This window comes from Carcharodon carcharias, chromosome 1, assembly GCF_017639515.1.
Source record: "Carcharodon carcharias isolate sCarCar2 chromosome 1, sCarCar2.pri, whole genome shotgun sequence".
NCBI classification, from domain to species: Eukaryota; Metazoa; Chordata; class Chondrichthyes; order Lamniformes; family Lamnidae; genus Carcharodon; species Carcharodon carcharias.
The window spans coordinates 205,064,652-205,085,595 of NC_054467.1; positions in this window are offsets into that span (position 1 = coordinate 205,064,652).

Consider the following 20,944-nt stretch of genomic DNA (forward strand, 5'->3'; position numbering starts at 1 on the left):
GAAAGGGAAATCATATTTGACAAACCTATTGGAGTTTTCTGAGGATATAACCAGCAGAATAGATAAAAGAGAACCAGTGGATGTACTGCATTTGGATTTTCAGGAAGCTTTTGATTAAGTCCCACATAAGAATGTGCAAAATTAAATCACATGGGATTGGGGGGTAATATATTGGCATGAATTGAGAATTAGTTAGCAGACAGGAAACAGGGCAGAATTTTGCTGTCAGTGAGCAGGGGGCAGGGCCCACTCGCCAACGCGTAAAATGACGCGAGATGATGTTGGGTGGAACCCCCAATGTCATCCCGCCCCATTTAAATTTTCCGGAAGGCGGGGGCACAGCAAAATCAGCTGTGGGCCCACTGACCTGTCAATGGCCAATTGAGACCATTGACAGGATCATTTAACCAATTAAAGAAGCTGCCCATCCAACCTTAAGGTTGGCAGGCTGGCCAGAAGCCCCAGTGGCAAATATAGAAAACATGAAACCTCATCCAGCGGCAGGATGCGGTTTCATGCAGGGTTTTAAAAATTGTAATAAAGCTATTCTGTAAATTATGAGCATGTGCCAACTCATGTGACATTATCGCATGAGGGAGACATGTAGGGGAATTTTTTTTTCTATTTTTAATATATTTTCAAAGACCAGGCGATCTCCCTGAGGCTGCACTTAGCCTCAGGGAGATGTGCGCTCCTTTGTGCGCATACACGAAAGGGCGCACTCTCGATTTCAGGGATACCCCCCTGCCAGCACAGGGAGCGCATAGCACTTCCTGCCGGATGTCATGCTGGGCAGGCCTTAATTGGCTTCACTGGTGGGGATCAGCTCCATGCCCGCCTCATATTAGGCAGAAAATTCTACCCAGAGATTAGGAATAAATGGGTCATTTTCAGGGTACCTCAGGGATCTGTGCTTGGGCCCCAGCTATTCACAATATATATCAATGATTTGGATGAGCGAACCAAATGTAATATTTCCAAGTTTGCTGATAACACAAAACTAATTGGGAATGTGGGTGGTGAGGAGGATGTAAAGACACTTCAAGGTGATTTAGACAAGTTGAGTGATTGGGAAAATACATGGCAAATGCAGTATAAAATGAATAAGTGTGAGGTTATCCACTTTGGTAGGAAAAACAAAATGGCAGAATATTATTTAAATGGTGATTGATTGGCAACTGTTGATATACAAAGGGACCTGGGGTGTCCTTGGACACCACTCGCTGAAAACAAACATGCAGGTGCAGCAAATAGTTAAGAAGGCAAATGGTATGTTGACCTTCATTACAAGAGGACTTGAGTACAGGAGCAAGGATGTCTTACTGCAGCAATACCTGGAGTGAGACCACACCTGGAGTATTGTATGCAGTTTTAGTCTCCTTAACTAAGAAAGGATATACTTGCCATAGAGGGAGTGCCGTGAAGGTTCACCAGAATGATTCCTGGGATGGCAGGATTGTCGGATGAGGAGAGATTGGGCCAACTACGCCTGTATTCACTCAAATTTAGAAGAATGAGAGGGGATCTCATTGAAATGTATAATATTCTGACAGGGCTGCATGCAGGGATGATGTTTCCTCTAGCTGGGGGGGTCTAGAACAAGGTGTCACAATCTCAGGATATGGGGTAGACCATTTAGGGCTGAGGTGAGGAGAAACTTCTTCATTCAGAGGGTGGTGAACCTGTGAAATTCTTTACCACAGAAGGCTGTGGAGGCCAAGTCACTGAATATATTTAAGAACGAAATAAATAGATTTCCAGACTGTAATGGTGTTAAGGGGTATGGAGAGAAAGCAGGAGTATGGTTGGAGCTAGAGGATCAGCCATGATCATATTGGATGGTGGAGCAGGCTTGAAGGGCCGAATGACCTACTCCGGCTCCTATTTTCTTTGTTTCTATGAGTCAATGTAAGTCAGCAAGGAGTGTTGAAAAATGGGTTTTGGTATGAGATGTGATATGGGCAGTAGTTTTGGATGAGTTAAAGTCTTTGGAACAATGAAGATGGGAAGCTGGTGAGGAGAGCATTGAAATATTCAAGTCTGGATATGACAAAAACTTGGATGAGGGCTTCAGTACTGATGGGAAGAGGAAGGAGTGGAGTCAGGCAATAATCTGGAGGTGGAAGTAGACAGTCTTGGTGACAAGAGTTCACTGACATAGTTACTTCAAGTCACTGGTACTTCTCATTACCTTTTATCAGGTCAGCTGAGTTGGTAATTATAGAAAGTAAACATTTTCTCCCAAGGGAAATCCAGTGTTTCTGCAAAAGCTGAAAAGATCAAAACAATCATTTTGAATGGTAAAAATTGTCTAGGTCACAAATGTCCCAATCAGAAGCTCTGAGACCGACCCATAGTTGGGCTTCTGGCTTCATTCCAATAGTTTAGTTAAGCTGCCTGGCTGTCAGAGGTAGGCTGTCCATTTAAAGTCAGCATCAGCCCTTAGGTAAACTGCTGGGAGGGAGGAAAAGAGTACAAGGGAAGCTATTTCTAGTCACAACGAACACCCTGCTCTTTTTGGTTCCAGGTGAAATTTTAAAGAATTAAAGCTTTCCTTTTCAGTGGTAGCTGGTTCCAAGGTCACATCCACACCTGCAAAACCTGACAGAATAGTCAAAGCAGATCAATTTGTCTGAGTTGGTCCTAAAACAAAATATGCAACTTTTCACATATCCTTGGCCACAGGTCATAATCCTGAGGAATTCATCATTTTGCCTCAATTTTCCATCCTGAAAATAGATGCAATAGTGACCAATTTGGATCCCTGCGTTCGTAACAATGCAGTGCCTAGGATTATTGCTTTTTCAATATACCAAGTTGAAAAATTGAAATGTTCTTCAGTTGTGGTTTAACTATTTTCAATTCAGTAAAAGGTGGGGGGCCATGTATTAGGCCCCAAGGTCAGTTGGCCAACAAAAGACATGATCCAGATCTGTGGAACAAGTAAATCCTTCCTCATTCCTATTAAGAAGTGTCACCTGAAACCTGGGTTCCATTACACATGGCAGAATGATATTCCATTCTCTATTTTATTCTGGCTACAACTTGTAACTTCTGGCTTTATCAAGATGGGAGAGACCTTGATAGTAAAAATGCTTGCATTCAACTCAAATTATCTAAGGGGTTGCATTTATGTGGGAAGAGAGCTGACATGCAGATTAGAATTGAGACTTGGCAGATGAACTAGAATTGCAGACAATGAAAGATGATTTTTAACATCTGGTGATCATTCACACTCATTACGGTTGCAACAACTCCATTCATTTGAATTCAGCAGGGATCATTGTGATGTTAGTCTGGTTATTTCCGTTGTTCGATGAGGGAGAGTAAGTTTGAATAAACACTGGCAAACTGAAGACAGGCTGGATAAGGAAAAAAAAACTGACATGAGACTGCAGAGGGAGAGGATTCTGTCTTGCGACATAGGTTGAACACAAAGGAATTAGTTCAGATAAGTCAAATAAGATGACACCCTGATGTGGAATCACGTTGTTGGACATTCAGGTAAGTCTGGGGTTTTGCTGGGGCCAGGCTAGCAGGCTGGATGAGGGGTTTGGGGCCCAGGTTCAGCAGGGTGGAGGGACATGTATGGGGGGGGTGGGGGGGGGGGTGCAGGGTAGGGCTACCTTGGGGCTGTTGCCTCCATTGAGCACCATGCATCTGAACAGGTGAGTTGCCCCTTCAGCTGGCAAAAATGCCCCCAGGTGAAATGATGGCTTTGCCAAATGGTTCCGACACATCCCACTGCTACTAAAATACCAGTGGTGGTGGAGGAGACCCTTAAGTGGCCATTAATCAGCCCAAAGATGGGCTACCTCAAGTCTTCCCTTCCACCAATGGAGTGGGTAGGCGGCAGGTAAGGCACTGCTGCCCTGCCATACAATTTTATGCTACCCACACCTGCTTGCTCTCTCCTAGAGGGTGCAGGTGGTGGAGCATAGGTGGAAGGCAGTGTGTGTAAAATTTGATCCCTGGATTCTTAATACTTATTAAAGGGGAAACAGCCTACAACCAATGCAAAGGATCCATCACCTCAATACCTCCTAAGATTCCTGTTGCAAATCATTGGTCAACCATCTGAGAATTGCGGCAACTGTGGGTAAGTAAAAGGCCAAAACTAAAAGAGTATGCTCAAGGTAAGCAGCAAGGGGAAAGACGATGTGCAGAATGACTTGGGTCAAGTTGAGGGAATGTCAGCATGAAGGAGGAGCAGAATAGCAATTGGCAGCCTTGAAATTTGTGCACAAAGACTTACTATTAGCCAACAATAACTACTTACACTTATATAGCACCTTCAACATAGGAAAACTTGTCAAGGCAGTTAACATGGATAATCAGACAAAAGGCACTAACTGAGTTATGTTTGATGCTAAAACATGACTGTGATGGCAGGATGCAAATGGCCTTGGATCTTAGTCAGTTGAAGGACTTCCTTAGAGGTCACCAGTTGTCTAGCAGCTGGCAAAAAACTGTTGTTCTTAAGTGAGGCCAGTGCATCTTCTCAAATGTTGCCAATGTTCATGCTGAAGTAGCCCATATATGGGAAAAAAAAACAAAAAACTGTGGATGCTGGAAATCCAAAACAAAAACAGAATTACCTGGTAAAACTCAGCAGGTCATGCAGCATTAGCAGAGAAGAAAGGAGTTGACGTTTCGAGTCCTCATGACCCTTCCACAGAACTGAGCGAATATAAGGAGAGGGGTGAAATATAAGCTGGTTTAAGGTGGGGGGGGGGAGCGGGGCCGGGAGTGGGGGGGGGGGGGGGGGGGGGGGGGTGCGCGGGTGGTGGGTGGGGGAGAGAAGGGAGGGGGGGGTGGTGTGGTTGTAGGGACAAGCAAGCAGTGATAGGAACAGATAACCAAAAGATGTCACAGACAAAAGAACAAAAGAACTCAGAGGTGTTGAAGGTAGTGATATTATCTAAACGAATGTGCTAATTAAGAATGGATGGTAAGGTACTGAAGTTACAGCTCTAGTGGGGGTGGGGTGGAAAGACTAGCAGGGCATAGAAGATTTAAAAATAATGGAAATAGGTGGGAAAACAGAAATCTATATAAATTATTGGAAAAAAAACAAAAGAAAGGGGGAAGAAACAGAAAGGGGGTGGGGATGGAGGAGGGAGTTCAAGATCTAAAGTTGTTGAATTCAATATTCAGTCCGGAAGGCTGTAAAGTGCCTAGTCAGAAGATGAGGTGTTCCTCCAGTTTGCGTTGGGCTTCACTGGAACAATGCAGCAAGCCAAGGACAGACATGTAGGCAAGAGAGCAGGGTGGAGTGTTAAAGTGGCAAGCGACAGGGAGGTTTGGGTCATTCTTGCGGACAGACCGCAGGTGTTCTGCAAAGCGGTCGCCCAGTTTACGTTTGGTCTCTCCAATGTAGAGGAGACCGCATTGGGAGCAACGAATGCTGTAGATTAAGTTGGGGTAAATGCAAGTGAAATGCTGCTTCACTTGAAAAGAGTGTTTGGGCCCTTGGACGATGAGGAGGGGGGAAGTGAAGGGGCAGGTGTTGCATCTTTTGCGTGGGCATGGGGAGGTGCCATAGGTGGGGGTTGAGGAGTAGGGGTTGATGGAGGAACGGACCAGGGTGTCCCAGAGGGAACGATCCCTATGGAATGCCGACAGATGGGGGGTGAAGGGAAGATGTGTTTGGTGGTGGCATCATGCTGGAGTTGGCGGAAATGGCGGAAGATGATCCTTTGAATGCGGAGACTGGTGGGGTGATAAGTGAGGACAAGGGGGACCCTATCATGTTTCTGGGAGGGAGGAGAAGGCATGAGGGAGGATGCGCGGGAGATGGGCCGGACACGGTTGAGGGCCCTGTCAACGATCATGGGTGGAAAACCTCGGTTAAGGAAGAAGGAGGACATGTCAGAGGAACTGATCTTGAAGGTAGCATCATCAGAATAGATGCGACAGAGGCGAAGGGACTGAATGAATGGGATGGAGTCCTTACAGGAAGCGGGGTGTGAGGAGCTGTAGTCGAGGTAGCTGTAGGAGTCGGTAGGCTTGTAATGAATATTGGTCTAATGAATATACAGTCTATCACCAGAGATTGAGACAGAGAGGTCAAGGAAGGGAAGGCAAGTGTCAGAGATGGATAATGTGAAAATGATGGAGGGGTGGAGACTGGAAGCAAAATTAATAAATTTTTCCAAGTCCCGACGAGAGCATGAAGCAGCACCGAAGTAATCATTGATGTACTGGAGAAAGAGTTGTGGAAGGGGGCCGGAGTAGGACTGGAACAAGGAATGTTCCACATACCCCATAAAGAGACAGGCATAGCTGGGGCCCATGCGGGAACCCATAGCCACACCTTTTATTTGGAGGAAGTGAGAGGAGTTGAAGGAGAAATTGTTCAGTGTGAGAACAAGTTCAGCCAGACGGAGGAGAGTAGTGGTGGATGGGGATTGTTCGGACCTCTGTTCGAGGAAGAAGCTAAGGGTCCTCAGACCATCCTGGTGGGGGATGGACGTGTAGAGGGATTGGACGTCCATGGTGAAGAGGAAGCGGTTGGAGCCAGGGAACTGGAAATTGTTGATGTGACGTAAGGTGTCAGAGGAATTACGGATGTAGGTGGGAAGGGACTGGACAAGGGGAAAGAGAAGGGAGTCAAGACAAGGAGAAATGAGTTCTGTGGGGCAGGAGCAGGCTGACACGATCGGTCCACCGGGACAATTCTGTTTGTGAATTTTGGGTAGGAGGTAGAAGCGGGCTGTCCGAGGTTGGGCGACTTTCAGGTTGGAAGCTGTGGAAGGAAGATCTCCAGAGGAGATGAGGTCAGTGACAGTCCTGGAAACACATATGGGAAAGTATGGGTATGAGTGAACAGGAACAGGAACACAATACCTGCCCTTGTTAACCCTGGCATCTCTCTGCTGGTCCTCCTTAATATCCTTAAAGCAGAATAATAGGGCGATCCAATGGAGACCATGATAGTTTCTGAAGGAGAGTTTATATGCATTAATTTTAAAACTTGAAACATGTAAAATAATTTTAAAACCTTGGGATTAGCTTAAAAAAAAACTGAAGAAATTCGGCAAAAATATTTAAAATCCTTAATAAAACTATTTTAAAAATTGCAAGTTTCAAAATGATAGTCAGTAATACTAATAAAAAACATATAACACAAAGAATAATAAAGGTATCTGATTACCAACATGGTTGTGAGCTTATAAATATACAATATATGTATTTTTTAAATCTAGTGGTACAGCAAAAAGCTATATTTTCAGTCTATATTCTATTTGTAACGTCATACTGATATTGTGCTTGAGTTAAGAAAATAAAATTTGACATGAAAGAAAATAAGTTTTCTTAAATAACAAGGAGGCATTAAAATTCCATTTAATGTCTGAGGAATGCAGCATAGCCAACAAGAAGCTCAAATACTCAGGTACGGGGCTGAGAAATATGCTAATGCTGATTTAAAATACTCGTCATTTAAGTGATGTGTCTATCGACTTGGATCAATAACTACAGTAATTCAGTTATGTCAAATTGTATATTACTCTGTGGTTTTGGAGAGAAGAAAACATTTCCTGTTTAAGGGGAATTTAAAAGGAAGTGTCGTACTAGTAACATTGGGCTGGATTTCATGTCCCCCTTGGGCGGGGGGGCGGTGGGGACGGGGGTGGGGGGTTGTGTTGGCAGGCATGGACCCATAAAATTGGGTGTCATGCCATGGATGCTGTTCCCGCTGCCTATCCGCCCACCCCACCACAATTTTACCAGCAGTGGAGAAGGCCTGTCCTCCCGTTGACCAATTGAAGACCTTTAATAGCCAATTAATGGCCACCTCAGGGGTTCTTCACTCTGCCATGAATATTTCACCCATAACGGCAGGTGCCAAGTGTCCAACCTGGCAGATCTCAATGGGCGAGGTAGTGGCTGGTCAAAGAGTGGGCGGGGGGTGGGGGGGGGTGGGTGCAACTTTTGCGGGTCCCTTATGCCAGTCAGAGACTCCCAAGCCCCCAAAGTCTTCGCATCACACGTACCATCCCCTTCCCTATTTCACCTCTCCCCCGGTCCTGACCACACGGGCCCCCTGCCCTTTCTGCCCCCCATCTCCAGGGCTTGCCAGCCTAGTCCCAGCAAGATCTTGGGCTTACCTTAGTTCTGGCAAACATCATAGCATGCCTTCTTTGACACTGGCTGCTCCCGGTTGCGCTGCTGGAATCAGGGAGCTGCCAGCTATTTGACGGGCCGGCACTTTTAGGGGTGAGTCTTCTTCCCCAGATAGGCCCAACAGCCATTAAATGTTTATTTTTTATTCATTTTATGGGATGTGGGCTTCACTGGCTATGCCAACATTTATTCCCCATCCCTAATTGCCCTTGAGAAGGTGGTGGTGATCTGCCTCCTTGAACGGCTGCAGTCCTTATGGTGTAGGTACACTCACGGTGCTGTTAAGAACAGAGTTCCAGGAACTTGACCCAGCGACAGTGAAGGAACAGCGATATATTTCCAAGTCAGGATGGTGAGTGACTTGGAGGGGAACTTCCAAGTGGTGGTGTTCCCATGTATCTGCTGCCCATCTCCTTCTAGATGGTATTTGTTGTGGGTTTGGAAGGTGCTGCCTAAGGACTCTTGGTAAATTCCTGCAGTGCAACTTATAGATGGCATACACTGCTGCTACTGTACATCGGTGGTGAAGGGAGTGAAAGTTTGTGGACGGGGGTGCCAATCAAGTGGGCTGCTTTGTCCTGAATGGTGTCAAGCTTCTTGAGTGTTTTTGGGGCTGCACTCATCCAGGCAAGTGGGGAGTATTCCATCATACTCCTGACTTGTGATCAGGCTTTGGGGAGTCAGGAGGTAGTTTACTCGTCGCACTATTCCTAGCCTCTGACTTGCTCTTGTGGCCACAGTATTTATATGGCTAGTCTAGTACAGTTACTGGTCAATGGTAACCCCTTGGATTTGGATAGTGGGGGAATTCAGCAATCATGCCATTAAGTGTCAAGGGGCTATGGTTAAATTCTCTCTTGTTGGAGATGGTGATTGCATGGCGCTTGTGTGGTATGAATGTTACTTGCCACTTGTCAGTTCAAGTCTGGATATTGTCCAGGTATTGCTGCATTTGAATGTGGACTGCTTCAGTATTTGAGGAGTCACTGAACATTGTGCAATCATCAGCGAACATCTCCACTTCTGACTTTATGATGGACAGAAGGTCGTTGATGAAGCAGCTGAAGATGTTTGGGCCAAGGACCCTGAGGAATTCCTGCAGTGATGTCCTGGAACTGAGGTGATTGACCTCCTACAATTACAACCATCTTCCTTTGTGCTAGGTATGCCTCCATCCAGTGGAGTATTTTCCCCGATTCCCATTGACTCCAGTTTTGCTAGGGCTCCTTGATGCCACACTTTGTCAAAAGCTGCCTTGATGTCAAGGGCGGTCACCCTCACCTCACCTCTGGAGTTCAGATCTTTGGTCCATGTTTGAACCAAGGCTGTAATGAGGTCAGAAGCTGAGTGATCCTGGCAGAACCCAAACTGAGATTCAGTGAGCAGGTTATTGCTAAGTAAGTGCCGCTTGATAGCACTGATTACCCCTTCCACACTTAAATGATGATGGAGAGTAAACTGTTGCAGCTGTAATTGACTGGGTTGTATTTACCCTGCTTTTTGTGTATAGGGCATACCTGTGCTGTAGCTGTACTGGGAGAGCTTGACCAGAAGCCCGGTAAATTCTGGAGCACATGTCTTCAGTACTATTGCCAAGTTATTGTCAGGGCCCATAGCCTTTGCAGAATCCAGTGCCTTCAGCTGTTGCTTGATATCATGTGGAGTGAATTGAATTGGCTGAAGACTGGCTTCTGTGATCATGGGGATGTCTGGAGATGGATCATCCGCTTGGCACTGCTGGCTGAAGATTGTTGCAAATGCTTCAGCCTGCTGTTTTGCACTGATCTGCTGGGCACCTATGTCATTGAGGATGATGATATTTGTGGTGCCTCCTCCTCTAGTGAGTTGTTTAATTGTCCACCATCATTCACAACTGAATGTGGCAGGACTGCAGAGCTTTGATCTGATCCATTGGTTGTGGGATCACTTAGCTTTGTCTAACACCTGCTGCTTTTGCTGTTTGGCACGCAAATAATCCCGTGTTGTAGCTTCACCAGGTTGACACTTCATTTTTAGGTATGCCTGGTGCTACTCCTGGCATGCCCTCCTACACACTTCATTGAACCAAGGTTGATCCCCTGGCTTGGTGGCAATGGTAGAGTGGGGGATATGCCGGGCCATGAGGTTACAGATTGTGATTGAGTACAATTCTGCTGCTGCTGATGGCCAACAGTGCCTCATGATTGCCCAGTCTTGAGTTGCTAGATCTATTCAAAATCTATCCCACTTAGCACGGTGGTAATGCCATGCAACATGATGCAAGGTAATTTCAATGCGAAGACAGGACTTTGTCTCCACAATGACTGTGCAGTGGTTACTCCTAGCAATACTGTTACGGACATATGCATCTGCAGCAGCCTGTTTGGTGAGGATGAGGTCAAATATGTTTTTTCCTCTCGTTGATGCCCTCACCACCTGCCGCAGACCCAGTTTAGCAGCTGCGTCATTTAGAACTCGGCCAGCTTAGTCTATGATGGTGCAACCGAGCCACTCTTGGTGATAAACAATGAAGTCCCCCAGTAAGAGTATATTCTATGCCCATGCCACCCTCAGTGCTTCCTCCAAGTGGTGGTCAGTATGGAGGAGTACTGATTCATCAGCTGATGGAGGGCGGTACGTGGTAATCAGCAGGATGTTTCATTGCCCGTGTTTGACCCTGATGCTATGACACTTCATGGGGGCTGGAGCCGATGTTGAAGATTCTCAGGGCAACACCCTCCTGACTGTATACCACTGTGTTGCCACCTCTGCCGGCCCTGTCCTGCTGGTGGGACAGGACATACCCAGGGATAGTGATTTTAGTGTCTGGGACGTGATCTGTCAGGTATGATTCCATGCATATGTCTATGTCAGGCTGTTGCTTGACTAGTCTGTGAGACAGCTCTCCCAATTTTGGCACAAGCCCCCAGATGTTAGTGAGGGGGACTTTTCAGGGTTGATGAGGTTAGGTTTGCTGTTGTCGTTTCCGGTGCCTACGTCGATGCCGTGTGGCCCGTCCAGTTTCATTCCTTTTATTAACTTTGTAGTGGTTTGATACAACTGAGTGGCCTGTCGGGCCATTTCAGAGGGCATTTAAGAGTCAACCACATTATTGGGGATCTGGAGTCACGTGTAGCCCAGACCAGGTAATGATGGCAGATTTCCTTCCCTAAAGGACATTAATGAACCAGATGGGTTTTATGACAATCGACAATGGTTTCATGGTCATCATTAGATTTTTAATTCCAGACGCTTTTTTTAAAATTCAGATTCCACCACCTGCCATGGCGGGATTTGAATCTGGTTTGTTGGAGCATTATCCTTGGTCTCTGGATTACCAGTCCAGTGATAAGCAATGACTATGCCACCACCTCCCCAAGGAGAGCCAGCCAAGCGGGGTTGGGCTCATCCCCACTTTTAAGCTGGGGCAACTTTTCCCCCATTGCCTGCCCACATCCACACCCCCACACCCCAACCCCGTCCAATAAAATCCAGCACAATTTGCGGACTTAGCAGATACAAGCAATTTTTGTGAAATTGACTATAAGGTGTATATTTATGTAATATGCTCAATACTTTACATTTGAAAGCAGGATGCCTGAACAAATGTGAAGTGCTTTTTTTCTGTCTGTCTATCTAACTATCGATCGATCGATCAATCGGAGATTCATCCAAAACACAAGTCCAGACTCCAAGGGCAGAATTTTCAGGGTGACGTGTGGGGGGTGGGCCCCGCATGGTCAGCGCTTAAATTGGTGTCACTGATGTCGGGCGAGCTTCCCAACGACACCACGCGCCATCAGGATATTTAGCTGGGCGGGCATGTGATGAAGTGCGCGATGCGCCTGCTATAAATTAAAGGACTTGTTAATTAAAGGCCCTTAACTCGGCAATCAACGCCGATTTTGAGGCGCCCATGCGATCTTTGGCTTGGTGCACGGGCCCAACGGGCAGCCGGGTAAGTGACTTTTTAACAAAACCCATGCACAGGTGGGATATGTGGGCTCACTGGGGTTGTCAATGTTTTGTCTGAAGTATTTATTGCAGCAAGTATTTTAAACTTGCCTGTGTGATTGTTAGCAGTTCAGATCGATTTCCAATAGCTTTCTCTGTACTTTGAAGCTTCAGATCACCAGTCTGCAGAAAGTAATCTTTATCAGGCCTGCAGCTTTCAGGAGGCCTCCATTTAGCCTGGGTGTGGATTCTGACATCTCCACTGGAGACAGCCCCTCTGAGGAGGAAGGGAGGGATAGAATAAGGAGGAGGCCAGGAGTGGACAATCAGCCTCCAGGGGAGCCACCTTTGGGAGGCCAGGCACAGGCACAAGGGGCGCAGGGCCAAGAGTTTGTCCAAGGAGGAAGGGGCCGCAGAAGATGCCACTATCCTGCTGCCAGGGTATACAGGTGATGAAGCAGCTACCTCAATATGACTCGGGTGCAGTGCCAAAGGAGGCTGTGACTGTCAAGGGAAACAGTCAACTATATCTGTCAGATGATTGGCCCTGAGATCTCTCCTAACTGTGTGGGCAGACATCCCATGCCAGCAGCTCTGAAGGTCACAGTTGCCTTCAACTTCTATGCATCTGTCTCCTTCCAGGGCTCAGTGGGTGATCTTTGCAGTGTCTCCCAATCAGCTGTATACACTTGTGTCAAGCAGGTTACAAACACTCTGTTCAGACTGGCATTGACCTTCATCCACTTCCGCTGCGACCAGGCAAGTCAAATACAGTGAGCCAGAGGCTTCACAGCCATTGCTGGCTTCCCCTGCGTCCAGGGTGCAATTGACTGCACACATGTGGCCATCAAGGCATCAGCAGGTGAGCCCGGTGCCTTTGTCTACAGGAAGGACTTCCACTCCATGAACGTGCAGATAGTCTGTGACCACAGGATGCAGATTCTGCAAGTTTGTGCAAGGTACCCAGGCAGCTCCCACGACACCTACATCCTTAGACACTCCCAGGTGCTGGGACTCTTCAGTGCTCCAGCCCAGCTGGATAGAGGGCTGCTGCATGACAAGGGCTATCCCCTCAGAAGGTGGCTCATGACGCCTCTCCGCCATCCAAGAACAGAAGCTGAGCAGCGGTACAATAGGAGCCACGGCTCCACAAGTGCAGTGGTGGAGAGAACCATCGGTCTTCTATAGATGTGCTTCCGTTGCCTGGACCGCTTAGGGGGCGCACTCCAGTACCCCCCCAGATCTCGTCTCTGTGATAGTGATAGCATGCTGCACTCTGCACAATCTTGCACTGGAAAGGGGGGATGCAGTTGACGATGAAGCCCTTGATGCAGTGGATGAGGCGGCACATGATGACTCCAGCAGTGGGTCAAAGAATGAAGAAGCACAGGGCATTGATGAGGGGCAGCACGCCAACCCACCACTACACCAAGGAGGCAGGGACACCTGGGTCACTTTAATCCAATGAATCTTCAGTTAGTTCCACACATATGGATCAGCAGGAACAGCATTGCCTGGCGCATCCATACGTGGCTCTTAGGTGCTACATCTTCCACCTCATCAGCTGCAACTAAGAGCTTAGTACAGAAACCTCAATTTTCACTCAAACACTCATGATATGTCTGTGAAACAGACAAATGCAGCACAAAAGAAACACCCTCGGCCATGGTAACAAATGTGCACTTTATTGCCATCCAGCAGGTGGTGCCATAAAAAAACAAAACAAAATGTTGCTCCAACGTTGACAAATCTATATTCCCTAATCTAGGGACAACAGAAAATCACCAGTGACAAACCCGTGGAGTGCCTAACATGCCTTATGCTTTAGTTTGCGGTGCTACGTTTAGGTGTCACCCCATCGCTCGGCGTGGCTTGTGAGACAGCCTGCTGACTCTGCTGTCCTGTTGGCCTCAATGACCTTGGCGGGCGTCCTCTGGCCCATGGAGCCTGTGATGGCCCCGCCTGGGACGGAGTGGCCATTTCCAGAACTGGCACCTCCCCAGTTGTCGCAGCCTCGCCGGATGCAACGGTCACTGGCAGAGCTGCTGCCCTCATCCGGAGCACCCTAAGAGGAGCTCACAGCGATGGCAGGCAGCTGCTGCACCAACATGAGGTCATTGGACCTCCCTGCTCACCACAGATGGATGGGCACCGAGCGGTGACACTTGGTGCCCAGAACATCCCCCACATTGTGAATGACCACCTGTGGCCATTTGCGCTGTGAGGGCTTGCAAGTCAGAGCGTAACCCAATCAGAAGCTGATCGATCCGTTGGAAGCCCCTCTCCATGAGAGTCACCAATCTCTCCATGGAAGAAGCCTGACGCTCTGACATGAGGTTCATGCCATCACTGATACTCTGCCTGGATTCCTCCACCACAGAGACCAACTGAAGCACACCCTCATGCAGCCCTGCCAGATGCTCCCATGCACCCTGCCACTTGTCCTGCAGCTGCTGCATGGCAGACATCTCCAGAGGCACATCATCACAGCCAACTCAGAATGTGCCTGGTCCCCTGCAGTCCTCTGGCTGCTGGCGCCATTGGCACTCTCTGTCCGTGCCATCTCCTCCAGCGATTGTGAAGTGCCGTCTCCACTATGCCCCGGGACACTAGCTGATGTAACATTCCCCACCGATATGGTAGTTGCTGCGCTGGTGCCTGGCTCGCTGAAATGATGTGACACTTGTTCCAATTGACGCCCTTCAGGTGTGGAGGGGGGCTCTGGACTTGTTGGTGGTGGCCATGTGGTGGTGATGCTGAAATTAACAACAGGGACAGTGCATCAGTTAGCGTTCAGTCAGTAACACCTTTCATCCCTTTCCCCCCCAGGCTCCTAATGCGCTCAACCTTCAAGATCCTAAGGAGATGAACATTGGTGGGGTGGTAAATAGTCTAGAGGAGGCCCAAACATTACACGTGCATATAGACAGGATGGTCAGATGGCCTAAGGAGTGCCACATGGAATGTTATGCGGATATGTATGTGGTTACGCACTTGGGCAAGACAAACAAGGTATGGAAATACAGGAAAAACGGTAAGACTATGGAAAGTGAGGGCGATTACAGAGGCCTTGCTGGGAAGACCTGTTAAGGTAGCAGAACAGGAACATAAGGCGCTTAACAAGGTAAAAGCCAGACTTGCCTTTACTAGCCGACGAATAGAACGTAGGAAATGGAAGGTCATGTTGCAAGTGCAGAAAACGCTGTCAGGGCCACATCTACACTTCTGTGTTCAGTTGTGACCTGTGTTTCATGGGAGGGATGGCATTGGAGTGGGGAGAGTGCAGAGAGACCTGACCAGGATGCATGCTGGCCTGGAGAGCTAGAGTGATGAGGAAACATTGCATACACTTGTGACATTTGCCATGGAGCACAGGAGATTGACAGGTCACATTATTGACCTTCATACCATTATGAGGGGCATAGAACGGGTGGACAGAAGGCAACATTTCCCCTTGGCGCAGGGATGACTAACGTGGTGGCATTTATTTAAGTTGAGTGCCATGAGGCTGACAGGTGAGGTGCTGAGGACCTTTTAGACAGAGTAATGTGGGACGCACTGCCTGAAAGGGTGGTGGAGGTACAAACCCTCCTAAGATGCAATAAGTATTTGGATGTGCAGCAGCAATGCCATGGCATGTTAGGCCATGGGGATAGTGGTCAGAAATGGGATAAGGTGACTTTGGAAGGTACTAGAGAAGAGCATCCTCAAGGGGCCGAGGGACCTTTGTATATGACGCACACGTCTGATTGTATCAGTGTGTGCATGAGCAGTGTTGCAGCATTAATGATTGCAGCAACCATCAGTGCTTTGGATGGTGGAGAGACAGAGTGGATGGGACTGTGGACCTCAAATACTTGGCCGCTGCACCCCAATCTCGCCGACACCTGCCAACCTGGCCACTTGGCTCCTTTCCAGCTCCATGGCCTGTTCTTCAAATTGGGTCAGTATGTGGAGCAAACGCTCATGGCTGTTGTATGCAGTTGTCGCCTGCAGAACAGAGAAGAGCATTTATTGGGGCTGATCGCTCATGTACTCTGCACGCACACGCCGCACCCCAACCACAGTGGCCCATCTGAGGCCTCCAGCGGCTCTTGTCTACACTACAGGTGATCAGTCACCAAAAGATAGTACGGCTGCTCCCAACCCCCTCCCCCAACAGCTACCTGGGACACATTCGGCATCCATCACTTCGAATAACACACGGGTCTTAGTGCCCATGGCAAGGAGGCGCATCTAGGTGTGGCGCCAAGGCCAGCAGATGGCTCTTGGCCATGACACCTTGAGGCTCCCCTTCCACCATCTCATCTCCTTCAATAGGACATGTGTTGGCGTTCTGTGTACGTGTCTAGCTGCCTCTCCTGCAGGTTGCCCCCGGACTACTCAAGTGTGACAAATGTTAACATATGCTGCGGGGAGAACCCATCTTCTTCTCAACCACTAAGGCTGATGTAAGCATGGTCACTATCTGTTTGCCCACCCAGTGTGCGCCAAATGCCCAGTGCAGTAACGACACTAAGACTTGGGGGGGCCGGGGGGGTGGGGGTGGGGGGGTGTTGCGGTGGCCTCAAAGGCTAAGGCTCCCTGCCAGATCAAATGGCCAAGGCTGACATGGTACTCACCCTTCCAGAGCTCAACAAATCATTGAAGAGCTTGCGGCACTGGGTCCACGATCGCCGCACAGCATCCAGAGTGCTGACCACCTCCGCCACCTCCGCCACCTCCTGCCAGGCCCACTTTGTAATGTGGGGGGGCCCCCTCCTCCCATCCTGGGGAAACAGGACTCTCGCCGTGCTGTCATCTCCTCAACAAGGGCAGCAATACAGGTATCAGAGAAGCAGGGGGCACCCCCAGCTGGCCTACCCTGCAGCCTACCCTCCTCCTCTGGCCTTCCCCGCACCGGAGCCTGCTGTGCAGACCCTCTGTACCTGGAGCTGGCCATGGTGATCAGCCTAAAGGGGGCTGCCTGGCCTTTCTTTATACAGATTGCCGGGTTCCCATTGGAACCGGCAGTCTGTACACGCCCACTGCAATTTTAAAAGTCATGCTCTCCACGGGAATATGAAATGCGGTCCACGCCCACCCGTGATTGGGTCAGCTCCACTCACCCGACAAACAGAAAATTCAGCCCCATGTCTCCAAGTTAAAACACTAACAATGATAGCTGGGTAGAAAACAAATCATCCTGAGTAAGTGTGAAGAACTCATCCATTATCTCCATTGTGGACAGTAAGGGAAAGCTGTATGTTATCCCTTCCCTAGTTCAGCTACTTAACCCTTGTGATTTGGAAGTCTACTCTGAATATCAATGCCTCAGTGTAAACTTAACTTGTGTTGCAAGCAACACTTTTATTAACCTAAATTCCCTAGCATATAGCTTGATATCAATGTAAAAGTATGGATACAAATAGCTGTCAATGTATACTCAGAGTCCAGTTGCTTGATTCCTTGAGAGACAGACAAGATCTGGTAGTCGAGCTATCCTGTTCTGAAATTCACGTTGATAGCTGACCAGGCTATCCTGTCTTCCGACTGCAGCCACAAGTCTCCAACACATTTAGTTCTTATATTCTTCTGTTGGACCTACATTCCACATTTGCAGTGATGTCGCTTTCTCATTGGCACAGTGCTTTCAGTCTCAAGTTACTACCCAGTGCGATGATAAGTCCTTCAGGATCATCACAATCGCCTGCATCCTGATTGCAGCATCCAACCCACACTGGGCTGGTCCTTTATTCCAGGGTTCTGTGTGTGTGGATGCGATTTGACTCATTTTTGCCTACATGTCTATGGTTCTATGGTTCTATGTATGGAAATGCTCTCTCTCTCCTGGTCATTGTCTGTCCACAACCTGAGCCTCTTCTGGTCAGCTCTTGGTCTACCAAGCAGCCATTTTGTGTTGTACTGAAAATACATTGTTCAATCTCTAATCTTACGTTTGTCATGACCTCTACAAAGAAAACCAGTAAATAAATAGTTTCAAAAATGTGGATCAAAGAAAGAAACTATAAAAATAGCAATTTCAAAATATTAATATCTTTAAAAATATCAGTAACAAACTATCAACATCTGTATTAGCAAATACTAGGCAAGTTCCATTCTGCTAATTCAATCGCGATCTTGTTCTATCTCTATGTTCCAAAAGTCGGTGGTTCAGGTACAGATGTTATTCTCTTCATTTACTGATAACTAAACCACACTACCTGTTGTTCAACAGCAATTTATAGGTTGCTATTGCCAGGTTTATCAACACTTCCATGCCCACAATCAGTACAAAGATCTCAGTTTTCTCAGGACCCTGTCAGTGACGGTATTCAGATTTTCCACTGATTTTTTTCAGTTTTACATAAGTCATTCCACTAAATACATTCCCTTTCAACAAAAAAAAAACCTATAGGAAGGTGCAGAGCAACCAAATTCATGTGTCCAGACTCCTGGGTGTACAATTCCAAGAAACTAATTTATTCTGTCTTGAAATGAACAGAATAAGTTGGCAAGCTAATCAAACTAATGGTAGCATGAAAAGTAAAAATAAAAATCCTTCCCTGTGGTAGGCGAATTGATGTGAGAAAACCAAACTTAATGGTTACCTGTTTATGAAGAAACTACCATTGCAGTACCAAACATACTGATTACTTTGTTGGAAATACATCAATTTTAAAACAGGCCAAGATAAGAGAAGATAATTATGCATTAGAGTCATGGATACATAAATAATGGAATAACACATAGGGGAGGTGGTGGTGTAGTGGTATTGCCATTGGCCTAGTATCAAAGAGTTCCAGGATAATCCTCTGGGGACCCTTTTTGAATCCCATGAAACGGCAGACAGTGAAATTTGAATTCAATTAAAAAACATCTGGAATAAGTCTCCTGATGACTAAGGAACCATTGTCGATTGCCATAAAAAAACATCTGCTTCACTAAGATAAAAGCAAAAAACTGTGGATGCTGGAAATCTAAAACAGAAACAAAAATACCTGGAAAAACTCAGCAGGTCTGGCAGCATCTGCGGAGAGGAGCACAGTTAACGTTTTGAGTCCGTATGACTCTTCAGCAGAACCAACAGAATCTGCTTCACTAATGTCCTTTAAGGAAGGAAATCTGCCATCCTTACCTAGTCTGGCCTACATGTGACTGCAGCAACGTGGTTGACTCTTAAATGCTCCCTGAAATAGCCTAGCAGGCCATGCAGTTCTCAAGGGCAATTGGGGATGGGCAATAAATGCTGCCCTAGCCATTAATGCTGACATCCCATGAATGAATAAAAAATACTTTGTTGTAAATACGTAAATTTAAAATAAGGCCAAGATAAGAGAAGATAATCATATATTGAAGTCATGAGTACATATATAATGGAATGATACATTGAAGTATACAGTCGTATTATCATTGCATGTTTTGGTACAAAACAGGCCATTCCACCTATCATATCAATGTGTATGTTTATCTTCACAAGTCAACTAGTCTTGTCTAATGCCTCCTTTCTGCACACTTTATTTATTATTCCTTATTTTCACAAAACAATTTCTCTTTCAAAATAATTTATGGACTTCTTCAACAATACCTTGTGGCAGAGAATTCCACATTCTAATATTGCCACTTTTCTACCCTCCCTTTTAGTAGCTTTTGTGAATAATTTAAACTGTGGGTGAAATCATCGCAGAAATCAGCAACATCCAATATTGGATGGGAAAAGCTGCGTTTGACCCGCCAACAACAATGGCAGCACTTTTTGCCTTATCGTGTGGCACTTAGTTCTAAAAATGCAGAGGCACGGGTTTCACATCAGATTGCTGGCAGGGCAGCCTCTGATTCACCCGCCCTACTGTGACCTCAGACATTTAGTAATCCGGACATCATGTTTAAAGGCCGCCCCTACACAGAGCTAGCACTCTATCAAGAATCGGAAGCTGCTACAAAGTCATGGCAGCCAAAGGGAGGAAATATGCTGCGGCCAAATTTAGCAGCACCACACTCAAGCACCTTCTGGGTGGAGTGGAGGCCCGCCCCAAAGCACAGAGACACACACCTCAGTGGGACCTAGTTCTGGAGTAACCATGGGGTCACAATTTGGTGAGCATATTGCACTGTTTGATCCACAGCAGACGGAGGCAGGGACTTCCCAGGTTTCTTGCACTCGAAGGACTGCTGGAGGTCAGAAATCTGCTGAGTCTGAGTCAGAAGAGGAGCCTCTGGATTTGGTCATATCTCAGTTGCTGGAGCTGCAAAGGCAAGCTTGGGAACATCAAGTACGGATGTCCGCTGCACTCCTCAGACTGCAAGACATAATGGAGAAGTCCATCCGCCATCAATCTGAGGTGAACACACCAGCATGCCAACGCACCGAGGTCAACACTGGTGGGATGACAGCCGCCATGGAGACCTTGCTCCAAGACATTGGCCCTGCACTGCTGCAGGAGCTGCACTCCATTGCTGAGGCACTTTCAGGCATCCATCAGTGTCAATGTGAATGGGGTGGGCAGGGCATCTCAAAATCACTCCAGCTGCCTCTTCCTCTCGAGGAGTCAGCCAGAGGCCCTCGGGCACCCATGGGGAGGAGAATCAGCAGGTGCACACCGCAGGGCCATCCACCCAGCGGAGTGTCTGGCCCCTCCAAATCCCTTCTTCCTGTGACTGCAGTAATCCCAACTCCACAGGCCAAGGAGGGTGCCCGCCAGGTCTTGGTACTCCAGAGGACACCCGCCAAGATCATGAGACAACAGGATGTAGCAGTCAGCAGGCCACCTCCACCTCCGCGGTAGATTTTGGAAAACAACAAGATGTAGCGACAGGGTTATAATTGTCAAGAAGATTTAATTGCACAACATGGGCACGGGTATTAATAATTTGTACTTAATTTTGACTATTGTAAATACACTCC